The sequence below is a fragment of the Pholcus phalangioides genome, unplaced genomic scaffold, assembly GCF_987345545.1.
Source record: "Pholcus phalangioides strain wild (caught in Gottingen) unplaced genomic scaffold, Ppha-v1.0 ptg000015l_1, whole genome shotgun sequence".
In the NCBI taxonomy this organism is placed as follows: domain Eukaryota; kingdom Metazoa; phylum Arthropoda; class Arachnida; order Araneae; family Pholcidae; genus Pholcus; species Pholcus phalangioides.
The window spans coordinates 46,509,859-46,528,467 of NW_028301608.1; the positions used below are offsets into that span (position 1 = coordinate 46,509,859).

Genomic DNA, 18,609 nt, shown 5'->3' on the forward strand with positions numbered 1-18,609 from the left:
CATCGCGGTGGAAATCTCTACAGGCCTAAGAGTTACGATCTGTTCCATTTATTTGCCACCAAATGACACCATCTTACAGAGAGATCTAGAAGATCTTATTGATCAATTACCTCCACCATTTTTTCTTCTTGGAGACTTCAATGCACATAATATGATTTGGGGTTCTAACAGCAACACCCCTCGTGGGGAAATGGTAGAACGGCTGTTAGAAGACATGGACCTTGCCATCATGAATGATGGCAGTTTCACTCATTTCCACGCCCCAAACAATACTTTCACTGCAATAGATTTATCGTTATGCTCACCTTCGCTCTTGCCCAACTGGTCCTGGTCGGTTGATCCGGACCTCCACGGGAGCAATCATTTTCCTCTAGTGGTTAAGTGCCTTGATCGAAGCCATAGCATACCTGAGGGTCCTCCTCGGTGGAAGCTTGTGGCCGCCCGATGGGCAGACTTCACGGTCAAGGCAGAAATCACGGAGGATATGGTTTCGCAACCCGACGTCGACCACTGTGTCGACCTTGTGACCAGTTGTATCATCTCTGCAGCAAATGAAACAATACCCAAAGTCTCCTCGAAACTTCCTAAATTTCTTAAACCTTGGTGGAACCACGAATGTAATCTGACGATTAAAGCACAAAAGAAAGCATGGAGTAGGTTCCGTCGGTATCCTACCCATGACAACAAGTTGGCATTTTTAAAAGCAAAGGCGATAGCGAGAAGAACCAGGCGCCAGGCTCAACGCGAGTCCTGGCAAAACTTTACCACGGGAATCAATTCATCTACTTCATCTAAAGTCATTTGGGACCGGATCCGAAAAATCAATGGTCATTACCAATCTCATCCCATCACCATCTTGAACACCAATGGCACTATCATCAGCGATGTGAGGGATATTGCGGACACCATCGCCGCACATTTCGCCGCTGTTTCAAGTGATGCGAACTATCCCCCATCGTTTCATCCCATTAAATCATCAGCCGAACGTACGTCGCACACCTTCCGGCCTTTTACACCGGAAGGGTACAATTCACTGTTCACCCTTCATGAACTGACGACGGCCTTGCAGCGAAGTCCTGACTCAGCTGTAGGGCCCGATGCTATTCATTATTCCATGATTCGGCATCTCTCATCTGAATCACTCTCACATTTACTCATATTATTTAATCGGATCTGGGTCAGTCATTCATTTCCTGACACCTGGCGAGCAGCCATAGTTCTTGCATTCCCGAAGCCTGGCAAAAATCCTCAGCAACCTAATAGTTACAGACCTATTGCTTTGACCAGCTGTCTGTGTAAGCTCATGGAACGCATGGTCAACTATCGCCTTATGCACTACCTTGAGGTTAACAATATTTTATCTAAACATCAAAGCGGCTTTAGACGGTTCAGGTCAACAACATGCAATCTGTTACGCCTTGAGACTTCAATCAGACAAGCATTCGTAAAGAGGGAGCATATGATAGCCATATTTTTCGACATAGAAAAGGCCTACGACCGTACTTGGAGGCACGGAATTCTCTCCGACCTCTATAATTGCGGCTTGCGGGGCAACTTGCCCATTTTCATTAAGAACTTTCTTGCTCGCCGCATCTTCCAGGTACGGATCGGAAGCACATTATCAGCTCCCCAAATTCAAGAACAAGGTGTACCTCAAGGTAGCATTTTAAGCGTAACACTTTTTATTTTAAGACTCAACGGGGTGTTGAACCAACTCCCGTTGTCTGTCACTGGCGCACTCTACGTGGATGATCTGTTGATATCTTACCAATCAGTGAATATGAGGTCAGCCGAGAGACAATTACAAACCGCTCTCAACAAGATTAGCAAGTGGGCTCATAATAACGGCTTTTCATTCTCCGCTGACAAGACTGTTGCTATGCACTTTTGTCGGCGTCGAGACCTACACGATGACCCACAGTTGTTTCTCAATAACAATCTAATACCTATTGTAGAAAATACTAAATTCCTCGGCATCACATTTGACAAGAAACTCACTTTTAAACCTCATATTTCACAATTAAGAGCTCGTTGCATGAAGACGATGAACCTCTTGAAGGTCATCTCTTCTACATTGTGGGGAGCAGACCGTAAGTCGCTCCTCCACTTATATAAAGCTTTAATAAGATCGAAGCTCGACTACGGCTCCATTGTATACGGGTCAGCACCTCGGAGTTATCTGAGTGTGCTCGACCCAGTCCACCATCTCGCCCTGCGGATTTGCTCTGGAGCTTTCCGGACATCTCCAATGGAGAGCCTGTATGTCGAATGCAACGAGCCATCACTGACATCAAGACGCCAGCAACTTTCCTTGAAATATTATATGAAGATGAAGTCTCTTCCAGATCATCCACTTCATCGTGTTATTTTTAATCCCTCATTTCATAGACTTTTTGCTGCTCGCCCTTCATGTGTCCCATCTTACGGTCTTCGTATGAGAGCACTTGTGGAAGAACTACAATTAGACATCAGTCGTGTGGCCCCAGTTGCTTGGCAACTGGCACCATGGGAGCAGTCTCTGCCAGATGTCTCTCTATCATTATCATCATACTCTAGAGCCACCACAGCAGATGTCATATATCAACAGATATTTTTCAGGCACAGGGGTAGGTACAATAGGTACTTCCCCATATATACCGACGGCTCAAAGAGCCCTGGGCATGTCGGTTGTGCCTACATCTGCTGTGAGGAGACATCTTTCAAACTATCAGACACATTCTCTATTTATTCGGCAGAACTGTACGCAATCCTTCAGGCTCTACGTCACATACGACGCAAACGCCACCGACGATGCATCATTTATAGCGACTCTCTCAGTGCATTACAAGCACTGTGTTCTTTTACATTTCACACTCATCCATTCATTCATGCCATTTTCCATGAGCTAAATTACCTCATGGTACCACAGTAAAATTTTACTGGGTACCAGGTCATGTTGGAATACCGGGCAATGAAAAAGCAGACAACGCAGCTCGAACAACAACTAACATCGATAATAGCTGTCATGCCTCGGGGTCTTACACGAAAGAACTGATCGAGAAAAAAGAGACTGCGGGGGAGTGAATTCTTGTTGGGGGGGCCCGGAGGAAGAGAAAAAGAAGAAGAGACGTAGGGGGGTGCATCTCTGGTGACGAAGGCCGGAGGGTTTTTCTTTTATATATATGATGTGTGTGTGCTCGAGAGAGAGAGAATGTGGTTTTCTGGTTCTCTCCGTTAGTAATTAAAGATATTGTTTGTTTTCACAAATACGAGTGGAGTTATTTTTGTTCGAGGAGATGTTGGTAGTTGATGGAGAAGGGGTTCTCATAGTGTCGCAGTCGCAATGGATTCGAACCAATTTAGAATAAACTTTCCGTGAGAACGCTGTATCTTCGTAGTGAATTTCCGGTGTCATGGCTTCCATTTCCAGGGAGGAAGACGCGCTAGGCTTGATGGTTGTTTGATGCGCGACGAGTGTGGTTTCGTCAACGGGATGGTCAGCGATCGTCTGTGGTGATGGCATCAGTGATTCAACATCGTGAAATAACTATGGATAGTCAGCGATTGTTGATGGTGATATCCGACCAGTGTGCTTGTATCAACGGGATGGTGAAGGATCAGCAATCGTCGGTGATGTGATTGGTGAGGAAACGTCCGTCAACGAGGCAATATAACTCTCTACGTCGAATCTCGAGGAAAAGAACAAGGTCTTGTGATCAATATCTAGCGAAGGTCATTCATACACAGGGTGAGTGAATCCCTATACTTGTGTTCTCTGAGCCATTTGTAGTGTATTCAGGAGTAATAGCAGTTTTACGTATGCGTATATATTATATATAGGTAAATTTTTTTTTGTTGTATGAATTATGTATGCATAGTTATTATTATTGCATAATTATAAGAAGATAAAAAGAAAAAAATAAATAAATCATGGCGTGTTTCGGTAAGGCAAGGAAGGAAGATTTACTTGTTTTGGCGGAAGAGATAGGAGTGGAGGTACCACCAAATACAAAGGTGTATGATATTAAAGAAATGATATTGAGGCTTGACAAATTTGACGAAGAGGCGGTGAGAGAGTTAGCGAAGGCGATAGTCGATGAAAGGCTAGGAAAGGAAAAACGGGAGTATGAGTTGCAAAAGCAGGAAAGTGAGGAAAAATCGAAAAGAGAAGAACGGGAGTTTGAGTTGAAAAGGCAAGAAAATGAGATGAGATTAAGACAACTGGAAAATCAGAATGGTGCTCAAAGGGGAGAAGAAAATTTGGTTTCAGCGTCTGGTAACGGGGTGAATAGGGCTGGCAATAACTTTATGGATTTGTTTAAGGTTATCAAGGGAGTCCTACCGGAGCCACCAGAGCGGTCTGAGGAATGGCCATTTTTCTTTCACCAGGTAGAGACCATGTTCAAATTGTATGAAGTCCCGGAATCTTATCAGGGTAAGATTATGTTGTACACTCTAAAGGGAAGGATAAAGGGATTGAGCACTATGTTGACTGGTGATGAGTTGGATAACTATACTAAAATAAAAGACTGTGTGCTCAAGGAACACCAAATCACCTCCCTACAACATAAACAGAACCTGGAAAGATGTGAAAAAAGGATTAATGAGTCGTATACCCAGTATGTGAATAGGTTGGGACATGCGTGGGAACTGTATTTGGAATCTAGACAAGTGGATACTTTAGAAATGTTGAGGGACCTGTTGGTTGTAGATAGAGTTAAGGATAATCTGCCAAGGGATGTCAAGTCTCATATCTATTTGAAAGAAACCGAAACTTGGTTGTCGAGCGATGAGTTAGCTAAAGAACTGGACAATTTTGTATTAGCAGGCAAAACCTCATATTCGAATTATATAAGAGGTAGACTAGGAAGTTCTGATGCTAGGTCTGGGAAGATTGGTGATTTTCATGATTCATCCATTAAAACGGTACAGGGTAGGGTTGTTAAATGTTTCAAATGCAATCAAGAAGGTCATATTCGAAAGTTTTGCCCAAGAATAAACACAATCGCAAAATCTGTAGTCAAGAGCAATGAAGAGAGGAACAAAGCATGCGCTCTAGTGAAAAGTACCATGGAAATGATGGACGAGATAGTAGACAGAGGAACGGATGAGGGTTTACCAAAGATTGAGTTGGCAATCGGTCCGGTAAAGTTTCAGGGCATTGTGGATAGTGGTGCCGAAATCTCAGTGTTACGACAATGCTTGGTTCCCAAGGAGTATCTCGAATCAGCTGGTAAGGTTATGTTGAGACCTGCTTTTGGACCACAAGTGGAATCTAAATTAGTAACATTGCCCTTAAGTTTGTGGACGGAGGAGGGGGAAATAAGACCCTTTGTGAACGTTCACGTAGCAGTGGCTGAAAATCTGAACGAAATGGCATTGATAACACCAGAAGTGTATAGATTGTTAAAGGATCAAAAAATAAAGTACCTTGGAGAAGAGACTGATTTCTTCAGACCATGTAGTGGTCATGGGGTAATTGAAGAAATTAGAGAACTGGAGGAGCGGGAAGGGGGTGAGGTCACGGCGGAATCAGCGGAGGTTACGAGGGAAGGTGCTGATGCCAGGCTGGTAGTTCCTGTGTGTCCAGTGGCAAGCGAAAGTGTTGAGGTACACCGGGAGAGAGGAGGTAATAATAACCCATTATCTCAGACTCAGAAATTTAGGCAAGAACAAGCAGAATGCGAATCCTTGAAGAGAGCGTTTGAGGAAGCCCGGCGGGGGAAAAACGGATATTATTTGCAGACTGATATATTGTATCATACAGGGTCCGTAGCTGGCCAGAAATATAGTCAGTTGGTGATTCCGAAATCCCGGAGAAAGGAAATTCTCAAATTGGCTCACGAAACTTCGGGGGGTCATCTGGGTAATAGGAAGACCAGAGACCGGATTGCCTTGTCGTTTTGGTGGGATGGCTTGTTAGCTGATGTTAAAAAATTGTGTGAGTCATGTCATGATTGTCAGATGCGTCGGAGAGTGAAGATTAAAGATAGAGCACCCATCGAAGCTGTAGGAAGGCCAGAGTTACCATTTCAGGTAGTCAACGCGGATGTGTTAGGGCCCATCGAGCCGAAGTCATCAAGAGGGCATAGTTATGTGTTGTGCATAATGGACCAACACAGTAGGTGGCCGGAAGCTATACCACTTAAATCTTTAACTGCTAAGGCTACTTGCGACGCTTTTATCCAAGTTTTCATGCGGACGGGAATACCGAGAATTATAGCGATGGATAATGCTACAAATTTTTCGGCGAGTCTCACACAGGAATTTTTGAGTAGACTGGGGTGCTGCCCTAAGTTTTCTACGCCGGGTTATCCACAGTCGAATGGGCTGGTTGAGCGTTTCGTGGGAACGATGAAAAACATGCTGCATCACGCAATTCATAGTCATGGTAGAGCATGGGATAAACAATTACCGTTTTTACTGTGGGCTTACCGAGAGGTTCCCAATTCAACGACCGGAGTACCTCCATTTCTGCTTGTGCATGGTCATATGCCAGTGGGTCCTTTGGCCATACTAAGGTCTAGTTGGGAGGATGATGAGGTTTTACCACAGGGTATTGGAGGTTCAGTGTCACAGTATTTGCGATCCCTTCGAGAAAATATAGCGGAAGCAGAACAATTTGTGTCTACAACTGTTAATAAACAACAAGAAAAGTATGTACATCATTATAATTTGCGATCTAAGGATGAAAAATTCGAAGTGGGTGATGAGGTGGTAGTCCTTATCCCAGATTCAACAAACAAGCTTTGTTCGAAATGGAGTGGTCCAGGAGAGATCGTAGACATCAGGGGTCCCCATTCATATTTTGTTAGGTTACCCGACGGAAGCGTAAGGAATTTACACCAAAACAAATTACGCAAATACATACAGCCGATACGGGCGGTGGGTTTAATCTATGAGGAAGACGATGACTTTGGCGAAATTCGGCATGTCCCCGTGGAGCATCGGAAAGTAGACGGTTTGTTAGAAAAATCTAACGGAATGGAAAAATTAAGCCATTTGGATGAAAAACAGGTCAGGGATCTGAAACAAATTATCAGGAAGTTTCAAACCTTGTTTGAAGGGGAAATAAAACGTGCCAAAGTAGGGTCTCACTTAATCCAGCTGAAACCGGGAACAACAAGGAAACAGCCCCACATCTACAGAGTTCCAGAAGCACTGAAACCTCAAGTAGAACGCCAGATTGGAGAGTTGTTGGATAGGGGTCTAATTGAACCATCTAGAGCTGAGATCGTGTACCCTATTGTGTGTGTGGCCAAGAAAGATGGTACTGTAAGACTTTGTTGTGACTATCGGGCACTTAACGCAGCTAGTAAGGTGGTCCCATTTCCAATGCAGAGTTCCGAAGAATTGAGGTACAAAGCAGGAGCGGCACGTTATTTGACTACACTAGATATTTTAAAAGGATATTGGGAAATTCCTTTGGATAAGGGTTGTAGAGAGTTGACAAGTTTCGTATCACCAAGAGGCCAGTATCAGTGGAAGGTGATGCCATTTGGTTTATCGGGGGCTGCGGCAACGTTCCAAAGGACGATGAACCAGGCTTTGAGAATACATAGTGGGTACGCAGAGAGTTTCATAGATGATATTGTTATTTATTCAGGTAGTTGGGAAGAGCATATGACTCACTTGGAAGCAGTGCTGAGCACATTAAAATCTTTGAACTTCTCGGCCAATCTGGAGAAATGTACATTTGGAAAATCGGAAGTAAAGTACCTGGGACACGTCATTGGTTCAGGGAAACATGGTCCTGATCCGGCGAAGTTGGCAACTATAAAAATGCTGAAGGTTCCCAAGACGAAAAAGATGCTGAGGTCAGTGTTAGGACTGTTTAACTATTACCGGGAATATATGAAAGATTACTCGACCGTGGCTAAACCATTGACCGATCTAACGAAGAAGTCAATACCGAATGATGTTCCGTGGACGGAAGAGGCAGACACCGCTTTTCAGAAACTAAAAGGAGCATTGTGCAGGGTGGTTTCTTTATTCACGCCCGATTTAGAGAAACCATTTGAAATCCATACCGACGCATCAGAAACAGGAGTTGGTGCTTGTTTAGCGCAGCGAGGTGTCGATGGCAAAGTCAGACCGATCACCTTCGTGAGCCAGAAACTGACTCCCACTCAGAGTAAATGGAGTACAATAGAACGAGAGGCTTATGCGGTCGTTTGGGCTTTGGGAAAATTTGAGCACTGGATTTTAGGTAGGATGACCCACCTGTACACGGATCACAATCCGCTCAAATTTCTATGCGAAGGGGTGCCCAGAAATGCAAAGTTGCAGAGATGGGCTCTGGCTCTTTCAAAGTTTCAACTATCTATAAGTCACAAAGCCGGAAGCCAAAATACAGATGCGGATGCTCTATCCAGGCTCTACTAATGATGTTGCACGAAAAGGGGAAAAAATGTCATAGCAAATTATATTTACCAGTATGATCCACCTCATATGTGATTTAATAAGTGTGGATGTGGGAAAAAAAAAAAATTTACGTTGTGCTGTGTGTTATTTGCATTTCATGGATTTGTATGTTATTTGCATTTCATGTATTCGTATGTTATTTGCATTTCATGTACTCGTATGTTATTTGCATTTCATGTATTTGTATGTTATTTGCATTTCATGTATTTGTATGTTGGCATTTCATGTATTTATGTTGGCATTTCATGTATTCGTATGTTATTTACATTTCATGTACTCGTATGTTATTTGCATTTCATGTATTTGTATGTTATTTGCATTTCATGTATTTGTATGTTGGCATTTCATGTATTTATGTTGGCATTTCATGTATTTATGTTGGCATTTCATGTATTTATGTTGGCATTTCATGTATTTATGTTGGCATTTCATGTATTTATGTTGGCATTTGAAGTATTTATATGTTATCTTCGTATTATGTATTATCTGCATATAGTGTATTTTTTTTTTTTTTTTTTTTCCGATCATGGCTCAGAGTGACATAATGAATGCACCTTGATTATTTTGGTGAATGAGTTTACGAATTATGGACAATTGTCCAGTAATTGTAAACTGGAGGGGAGGTGTCATGCCTCGGGGTCTTACACGAAAGAACTGATCGAGAAAAAAGAGACTGCGGGGGAGTGAATTCTTGTTGGGGGGGCCCGGAGGAAGAGAAAAAGAAGAAGAGACGTAGGGGGGTGCATCTCTGGTGACGAAGGCCGGAGGGTTTTTCTTTTATATATATGATGTGTGTGTGCTCGAGAGAGAGAGAATGTGGTTTTCTGGTTCTCTCCGTTAGTAATTAAAGATATTGTTTGTTTTCACAAATACGAGTGGAGTTACTTTTGTTCGAGGAGATGTTGGTAGTTGATGGAGAAGGGGTTCTCATAATAGCCTTCTGGTTCCTGCCAGTGACCACTTCTCAATCCTCCGAGAAGTGATGCATCGCCGCTGGCAGGAGCACTGGAACAATCAAGTTAACAATAAATTGCATGCCATCAAGCCCACACTTGGCCATTGGCGTTCGAGCTGCAGAACTAACCGAAAGGAGGAAGTTCTGCTTGCCCGGTTGCGCATAGGACACAGTCGCCTCACACAATCATATTTATTATTACGAGAGAGTCAACCAGAGTGCCCTCATTGTCAAAGTCCATTGACCATTGTTCATGCTTTTACTTGTTCACATCACCGTCATCATTTTACGACCGCTTTTGGTCATAGTCATCTTTCACTTCATGACATTTTAAATGGCAATAGTGATGCATCTCGCATTTTTAAATTCATCAAGGCCATTGGTTTTTATAACAAACTAGCTATAACACCCGGCGCTGCCCGGGTTTTCTTCAATGAGGCTGTTAGAAACACGTGATATCTACCTCTTTCTTTGAGGGACATGCAAACCGTGTCTAAGTTAACCAATATGGTGACTTCCTGTGCGACTCATGAACTAAACAAATCTAGATTTAAAGAAACAGAAATGAATATATACTTTTTATCCTTTTTTAAGGGGCGCTAGGTATTTCGATCCCCCCCCCCCGAACTTTAATTTATCCATCTGCCTGTTTCAGGTTTCAAAAATGCTTAATTGACGCTGTGGAATTTCTTCGATGTACTTTACGGGCCCATAATTCATTTTAAAACATCCTAAGCTATGAATTAATACAGTTGAATATCAAAAGACAATACGGAGACATTATTTTTCATGCTTGAGAAGATGTAAATAAAAAGCTGAAATCAATGTTATTGCATGAATGTCTAACTCAAAAGTAGGTCCGGCTAATTACTTCATTTTTAATCTCCTAGGCTTCGTATATCTCTAAGCGACCTTAATATTTCAAAAATTGAGAATTCAATACAATTTTTAAAATTATTGATGGGGCGAAAAATCCCACATTTCCACATTTCTACAGTAAAATCGACAATTTTAGCACTGATCTCTATGAGGATCACCCTTTTCCTGACTCTCAAAGCAATGCTGATGATGATTATGACGTCTATTCAAAAAGCCTCATTACTGAGAGTATATTGAAAATGTGGCAAACCATTGTAAAGGCATAAACTATCATACATATACTAACAGGATTAAAGAAGTGACAAACCATTGTAAAGGCATATACACGTCTGAAACGCATTGCTACGGAACCACGGTAACCAAAGTAAACGTTCGGAAAGTGATTGTTGAGGCCCAAAAACCATTGTTGCCGGACAGTTTTTTGCCCATTTGGGGCATTTGCCCTGGGCTGACGAAATTTTAAAGTAGCCTATCGTTCAAGTCGGGTCCCATTTGGTATATATGCAAAATTTGGCGACGATCGATCTAAAATTGTAGATTTGTATAGAGAACATACACACACACACACACAGACACACAGAAAATCAATTTTATATATATAGATTATAGTTTTACAATTCATGTCATTGTTTTACTTTTCATGCTGCTTTTTATCATGCGCCTTTTTAATTTTTCGACATGACAAAAGGACAATCTTTTTTATAATCATGTGTTTTGGCGCAGTTTGACCAAACTGGTCCTTGCGCCAATAAACCTAAAATCCGATCCGATCCGATGAAATGTTTCGTATGATTGAAGTGTGAGTGGGCCTTGAATTCCAGGATCACAAAATCGTATGTTATATGCAGGGTGTTATAAGTGTACTCTACTGTATATGAGAGAAATAATTTGCCGACAGACGTAAGGTAAATAAAGTATAGAAATAACTGGAGGATCTCAGCAAAAAACTACAAAAGGTAAATGAATCGGAGGAATAATTTGCGGGCCAATCAAAGAAATAAAATGAGAAATAATTTGCAGACCAGCAAAAATAAGTAAATTGGAAGAAAACATTCTCCTGGCTGGCAAAAGATGAATAAATGGGAGGAATAATTTGTGGAACACAAAAAATAAATAAATATGAATGATAATATGTAGACCGGCTCTGGCACAAACATAAATAAAAACACATTTAGAGGCGCTATTTTATTTTTAAATCTGGAATTATGTAACGGCTACGTAGACTGGCGAAATATTTTTGCGGACCGGGACCAGCTCGCGGACAAGCGGTTCTCCCAACTTCGAGGCGCGAATACGAGCCGATCTCCTCGTTAAAAATTCTCGCCACGAAGAGCAAACGGTACAAAATCATTACACTTCACTTCTGAAATATAGATGCTAGCACTGAAAAACCACAGACATAACACTAGATACGCATACTTACAATTCCGGCACAACTCATATCGGCTCATCGCGATAGACCTGAGTTTTGTTGGGTTCGAAAGAAAGGAAAACTAGCGGTCGGAAAATACTGTTATACAGGAAGTTGTCATTTTTTCTATTGATTATAGGGATCATATTTTAAAAAGAATAGAAAAGAAAAATATAGGAAATTGGTATCATAAAGAGAGAACTTTGCTAATTCTCGACAAAATGTTACCGATTGTTCTTAGAATTGCCAATTATAGCGTATAAAGTTACAGCAAGTCCGCAGTGAATTAAAATGCACTGTATTTCACAAAAACAAGTTTTATATTCAACAAAGTTCTATATGTAACTCTGTAACAAAGCTATATATATATATATATATATATATATATATATATATATATATATATTAAGTTTGTATATATTATACATATAAATATATATAAAGAAAAGAACAAACATGAGAGATGAATATTTCCAGTCAAACTTAATTAAAACACAACCCATAAACTATGAAAATTTACTCCATCCCCGATTTTCGTAAAGAGTTTTAATTAAAATAAGCTTCATTAAAAAATAAAAAACGAAATATTTTTATTCCAAAAAATTAGCAAAAATTACTGGAAAATAAATGGAAATGACCCATAAACGGGAAGTCATACAAATAATCAAGCAAGTCATTATATCCGAGTTTAACAGTACATTTTCTGTACATGCTTGTAAAAGAAAGAAGTGGCCTATATTTTGATAATTATAAATTATATTATTACATAATTATTATATATATTTTCATTTTTTTTCGATTATAAATATACACCAATTTGTGAGTGAAGTTATAAAAAGTTATGATATGTGTTAAAACTGTTTCACCAATTTGTAACTTTAAAAAAACGTTATAATATACGATATATGTTGAAACTGTTTCAAAACTAAAACAAAAAACCCTGTGATAACTTTTGATTTCTGTGAATAAATCTCAAAATGATATATTATAATTTATCTTGTACCTAATTACATTCTCCGGAGCGAAAAATTTTAGGAATAAATGAATATGTAATTGCAAATATATAAAAAAATCTACGTAGTTTCGTCTATCTTTGTTTTCAGGATTATTTAAGGATCAAGCTTCTAGCATGATAATCACATATGAATCATGAGGGTGATTTACGAGTCTTTCAATGTTAAATTTTCGTCAATTTAATTTTTTTTTCAACCTCCAGATTCTCCTTCGGTATGAGATTTAAGAAAGGCGTTAAATTTCGAAGCAGGCCTTGTTCCGAAAGAAATATATTTGTTCCTTATTTTTCCTTAATTCCAGACATTAGTAAAACTTCTTGGATATCAGTAACAAAGATATATGAGCAAGTCACCCTCCTTGGCTCACGTCCAGTTGGCAACTACCAATTTGTAAAAAATAAGGCAGCGGAGAAATTCACAACAAATGGGGCAATCGAGACAATAGTTATATTAGAGTGTTAATTTCCTTTAAAAATGATCGCGTAATTTTTCTTTGAACAGCAATTTGACTAATGCAGCAAGTGCACATTTACACTCGCACTAATTGTTGAATCAAAATGTTTTTTCAACTGTAAAACTTTAAATAAATTAACTTTTCGTATTCGTTACATTAAAGTTCTTGATTAATGTTACGGATAAGTATTTTTTTAACCATTCTTTCTTTCAAACAGAACACAGTCCACGACTTTCTAACCGTTGTAAGATTTTGAAGAATTCTTCGTATATTTTAAATAACTTCAACAATCTGTGTCGTACTACTGACTGACGTGGCCGCTCAGAGAAACTATCCGAGAGGGTTTGTGCTTTATCTCACAGGTCCCAAATTGTTTGCACAGTAAATGTCTCTAACGACATTTGATTTTAGAGGAAACATATATATTCAGTTACAAAAAGTTTTAAAATGGCGTGCAGTTACTTGAAATGCCTTAAGTTTCCTAAAAAGTCGCATAGAAAAATTAACTTTTTATGTAGACCCTGTGTATTAAAACGTCCAATTGTCAGAGTACAAATGAAATTACAAAAAATTTCATATTTTTAGATGCAAAATTAACGGGAGATATTTTACTTTGAAGTTCTCGGCATTCATCGCCAATGATTGGCGGTTACTGCTCTCAAATTGAGAAACGTAAATATTATTTCAATTTGTAGAAAATTCTGTAATTGTCAGAATAAATGTCAAAAAAAAATGCAACGGTTATTTATTATGGGTAAATGATAAAATGATCAAGCTCATTCTGTCTATGTACAGGCCATAAGGATAGAGACGTTTCACCAATGAAAACTTACCAACACAGTTAAATTTGCCAACAACTTGCCAAAGCATGTGATTTTTTTATTTTCAATATCATGATAGATTTTACGTTTAAAAATATGAATTTTTTTGCAAATGGCTTTTCAGAGTGAGATCTACATTTCAATAATTGGAAGTTTTAGCGCAAGTGGTCTACATAAAAAGTTAATTATTTACTCATACTGGTGGGATCAGAAACGTACTCGGGAGGGGACATTGGGGGCTCGTGCACCTCCCCCAAGGCCAAAAAAAAATATTTTTTAATACAAAAAACATTAAAAAAAATTAAAATTTCGAAACAAAATACCTTTATATGTTATTATAATCGATTTCTGTTAATTTGAATGCTATTTGAAGAGTAAGAACTCAAAATTTGTCTAAAAAAAATTCATTGCGACACGCACTTTAAGCCATATATGGTAAACCCTTGACCCAGGACGGACCAAATGTGGCCCTGAAGGTTATGTGATGTCGCTTGCCCCCTCAAACCCGATTTTGTAAAAATGAACTAAGCGGCACATTTACAGATCGCTTAAATGACCCGTGGCGAAATTCCAGAGCATTTAAGTGGCTCGTGGCACATTCAAAGATCACTTAAGTAACCCGCGACACAGTTTCAGAACACTTAAATGGTCCGTGGTGCATTTAAAGATTCCTTGAGTGACATGTGGCACAATTTTAGAGCACTTAAACAGCCCCCCTCCCCCCAGTGCGGCTCTACATTAAGAACATTTCATATTTTTATAAAGTGTAGTTGATGACGTAAGCCTCACCCCAACCCCCTTGTCATCAAAAGTCAGCAAATCGGAAACCTTCCCTCCACCCCATCGATGCTGACGTAATACTGAATGACTCCATGCGTACGTGCGCTTGAAGTTTTTTTGTTTTTTTTTTCAAATTCTGCTTGGAGAAAACTGTGGAATAATTTGTATTATTGAATTGACTTTGAGGGTCTAGCTCATGAACAGGAGAGATATGACAGGAGAGGATACTTATCGAAGAGATTGTGTGCTTGGGGAAGACCCTGAGCTGGAGGTGCATGAGGATGGCATTCAAGAACTAGTGGTGAAAAATGTGTAGGAGTTGACGGTAGATGAAGTGATGGATCTCTTTTGCACGCAACAGCAAGAGTTTATGGACGCTAAGAACCACCAAAATAAAGCTGTAGCAGTGTGCGAGCAATGAATCTGTCCAACGAACACTGCAATTTCCTATTTCCCAGAAATCCTTTAAAAAGGAGGCAAAAGCAAGTGTCATTTGATAAGGCTATTTTGAAAGTCACGCAAAAAGAATAAGTTTGCAAACTACAAAGTGTCTGTAAATCGTCCTAAACGATAGTCCTCCTCTCTCTCGTCATTTAGAGTAAGTAAAAAGGCAATAATGTTTATAAACATTATCGCATAGTGTGTGTGTGTGTGTGGCACAATTTTAGAGCACTTAAACAGCCCCCCCCCCCCAGTGCGGTGTGTGTGTGTGTGTTCATGCCGTTATTTATGTTATGTATGTTTTATTCCGTGGGCACGGTAGCCCAGGTCGGTAAGATGCTCGCCTGAAGTACCAAAGGATGTTTAGAGGTGTCGCAAGTTCGATACCCGGTTCGTCCTTGTCAGAAAACTTTCCTGACGCAGGGGTACAACAGAAACGGCGACATGACCGCAAAAAAATTGCTACCGCAGGGAGTCCCTCCTCGAGGGATTAGCGCACCAAAATCTCGATCAGTATAAAAAACAAGCCTGCCGTTCGGAATTTGCAATAAATTGTAGGTCCCGGTCTAATTACCTCTGGTGTGCAGAAAATTACCGTGATGCGACAAAAATTATCAAATATTTTATTGTATTATATATTATAATTACTGTGTTTATATAATTATTAATTGAATACCGCTTTTATTGGTCATTCTCAAGTGAATGAATAATTGTGGAACGAATTATTTTTGTGTGGGAGAAAAAAAAGTTATCTCACACAACTAGGATAAAAAATATTCTTCTTGAAAATAGTTAGCGATTTCTAGAAGGTTTCGTGATTTCCACTGTGGTAATTACAAAATGTGAATCAGGAAAATTTGAAAAACCGCTTAAATGGTTAAAAGTAATCAATTCTATGCGCAATAACTTACTGATTCAATATAGAATCTTGATTTAAAATATACCAACAATGAACAAACAATTAGAAAATGACTCAGATTAAAATATTTTTCTTCAACAGTTCCAAAAAATTCACGGTTTATATTTTCTTCTCATGTATCAAATTAAATGTCGGGAATCTTTGTAAGTCCACTTTCAAAATCAATTTCCAATAACATGCAAAGGAAATTACATTTTTGACGGAAACACTTAACTTCACCAAATTTAAAAGCAATCCTTTCGAACCCTTATTCAATTTCAGCGTAAGCAAACTCACTTTCTAATAAAATAAAGCTTGAAGGAAAATAAAGTACGGGTGGAGGGGGACATTTTCACGGTATTTCCACTAAAGTAGAAAAAAAAAGACTGGTTTTAGTCATTACTTTTCACACATGAGTTTTTTTTCACCCCACTTTCGTTTCTCTTTTTCCATTACTTGCTTATTGGACTCATACAAATTTAAAATGCTCCTAATTTAACGTCTTATCATAGCTATTCTCTTTCCGGCGCAAGTTCCGAATAATTTTTTTTCTTCTCTCTTGTGAATGAACGAGGATCTATGAAAACATAATTTGCGTTCTTGAACAAGAAGAAAGGATTATTCGGAGTTCTCTTTTTTACTATTTGCTTTTTATTAACAGAACGCAATGTGGCGCTATCATCATCTAAGACTATACCATCCGTTTTATGATTTTTATTGTCGGTTTTAGCATCGATATACAGCTCTCTAAAATTTTTTCTCCTCCTTATTTATTGCTTTCTCAATGGGAAGCAGTTTTAATAAAAACACAACTTCAATTTCCTCTAAGCTATATCTCCGTGAGAGATATGTTTAGAAATATATGCTGGATGTATGTGTGTGTGGTTATAGAGTACAGAAAAGAAAAAAAAAATTACAGTCTCTGTGTGTGTGTGGGATATATCACTAATTAACTTAATATTTTCTTGAAAGCGAAGCACGTTGCAGAGTGTTGGAAATAATGAGGTTTTCACGGGAAAGTTAATGAAAGGGAGAAGTAATCTCTCGCTGTGAGTAGAGAAAGTTATGGCAGAAAGCGGGAGTGAGAGCCTCAGAGTAAAGCTCTCATAAATCACATATCCACTTCGTAGAAGTAGACGCAAAGTCATTTATACTGGAATTATGATTTAATCAGCCAGAACTGAATCGATTCAATCTTAATTCGGGCAATTTTCCTAAGCTGAAAACGATGAGTTTTATCGAGCTTGTGTAAAATTATGGTAAATTACAGTTAATATTTAACGACCGACTTAAACTCGGCTAAAATAACTTTTATAATTTCTCTGTTCATAACTTGAACCATAAAAATTGCCAAATCCTCCTCTTCTTCTGATTTATTTTCAATGACTTGTAATGAATTACGAAATGGTACAATTGTCTTTAATTATACCCAATGTGACAAAATAAGTGGTTTTAATCGTAAGAATTGTTTATTGATTTCATATATAAAAAACAATATTTTCAGATATTTAATAGGGATTTTTTTCCTTAAAATTGATATTGAATGTATGTATAATAAACTTTCAAAAAATTAAAAGAAATCCCTATCGTAATAATAGTTGCGATAAAATTAATTATATCATTGAAAACATGTAGAATAAAAAATTTTAAAAACTTATTTTTCACAATTATCAGACTTGTAGTACATTATATTGCACACAAGAATTTTGCAAATCACAATATATATCACCATGTTTGTAATTAATATGAACGACAAAATATGGTATAATGAAAGCTGTATTTTGTTTAGGAAAATTGTAGTATTATCTATGTAATAAGATTCTCTTCCGAATAAAAATCGTATAACAATTATATAAATCAATTTAAAGAAAATATTAATTTAAAAAAAAATATTCAAAACTGGACGAAGAGTATAATTTAACAATTTTTAGAAAGAGAACCATTACATTAACAAAACTGATCATTCATGATATAAGTTAATGTTTCACTAAACTTTTATGCATTTGCGCATGCATAAATTTAGGGTTTCAGTTGGATTTCTTTGGTTTCCGAAATTACAATTTAGAAATTATACAGAGGTAGACTAATGATGAAACAATGATAGAAAAATAAATTTTTTTGGCACTGAAAAATAATATGAGGCATGACTTACGTTTCTTGAAGAAAGAAACAAAGAAAAAGGAAACTTTTTTTTTTTTTGACAGGAGTTCCCGATGTGTGTTAGTTTATCGAGCAGTTATTTTGATGTTCGGGAAACGGGAGCACTGACTTGGTTGCGTGGACTTACACTGGGGTGATGGGATGAACTGAGAAGCATCCCGTTGCCTCCGACTATATGATACTGTCTGGCTCTAGAAGATGAAACAAGCAACAACTGTCCGGGAAATTCGGAGGTAGATATCCCCCGACATCCCCTTTACAGAGTTCTGGAGCGCCATCTGCAGAGTTTCGAAAGTTTATCCCGAAAGAAAAAGAGGAATAAATTTCCACGGAAGGGAGGAAGAGACGAGATTTGGTGGATTTAAATTTTCGGTGAGAAAATTCAAAAATGACA

General features: G+C 38.7%; 1 protein-coding gene across 1 annotated transcript in view; it reads right to left on the reverse strand.

Annotated features, from left to right (window-relative positions):
- LOC149076106 (dopamine D2-like receptor) overlaps positions 1-18,387 on the reverse strand; it is a 187,189-nt gene extending 168,802 nt beyond the window's left edge. Inside the window, exon 1 of the mRNA XM_089243634.1 lies at positions 18,208-18,387. The gene's annotated coding sequence lies outside the window, so the exon portion shown is untranslated. The remainder of the gene's footprint in view (positions 1-18,207) is intronic.
- Positions 18,388-18,609: the final 222 nt, after the last annotated feature.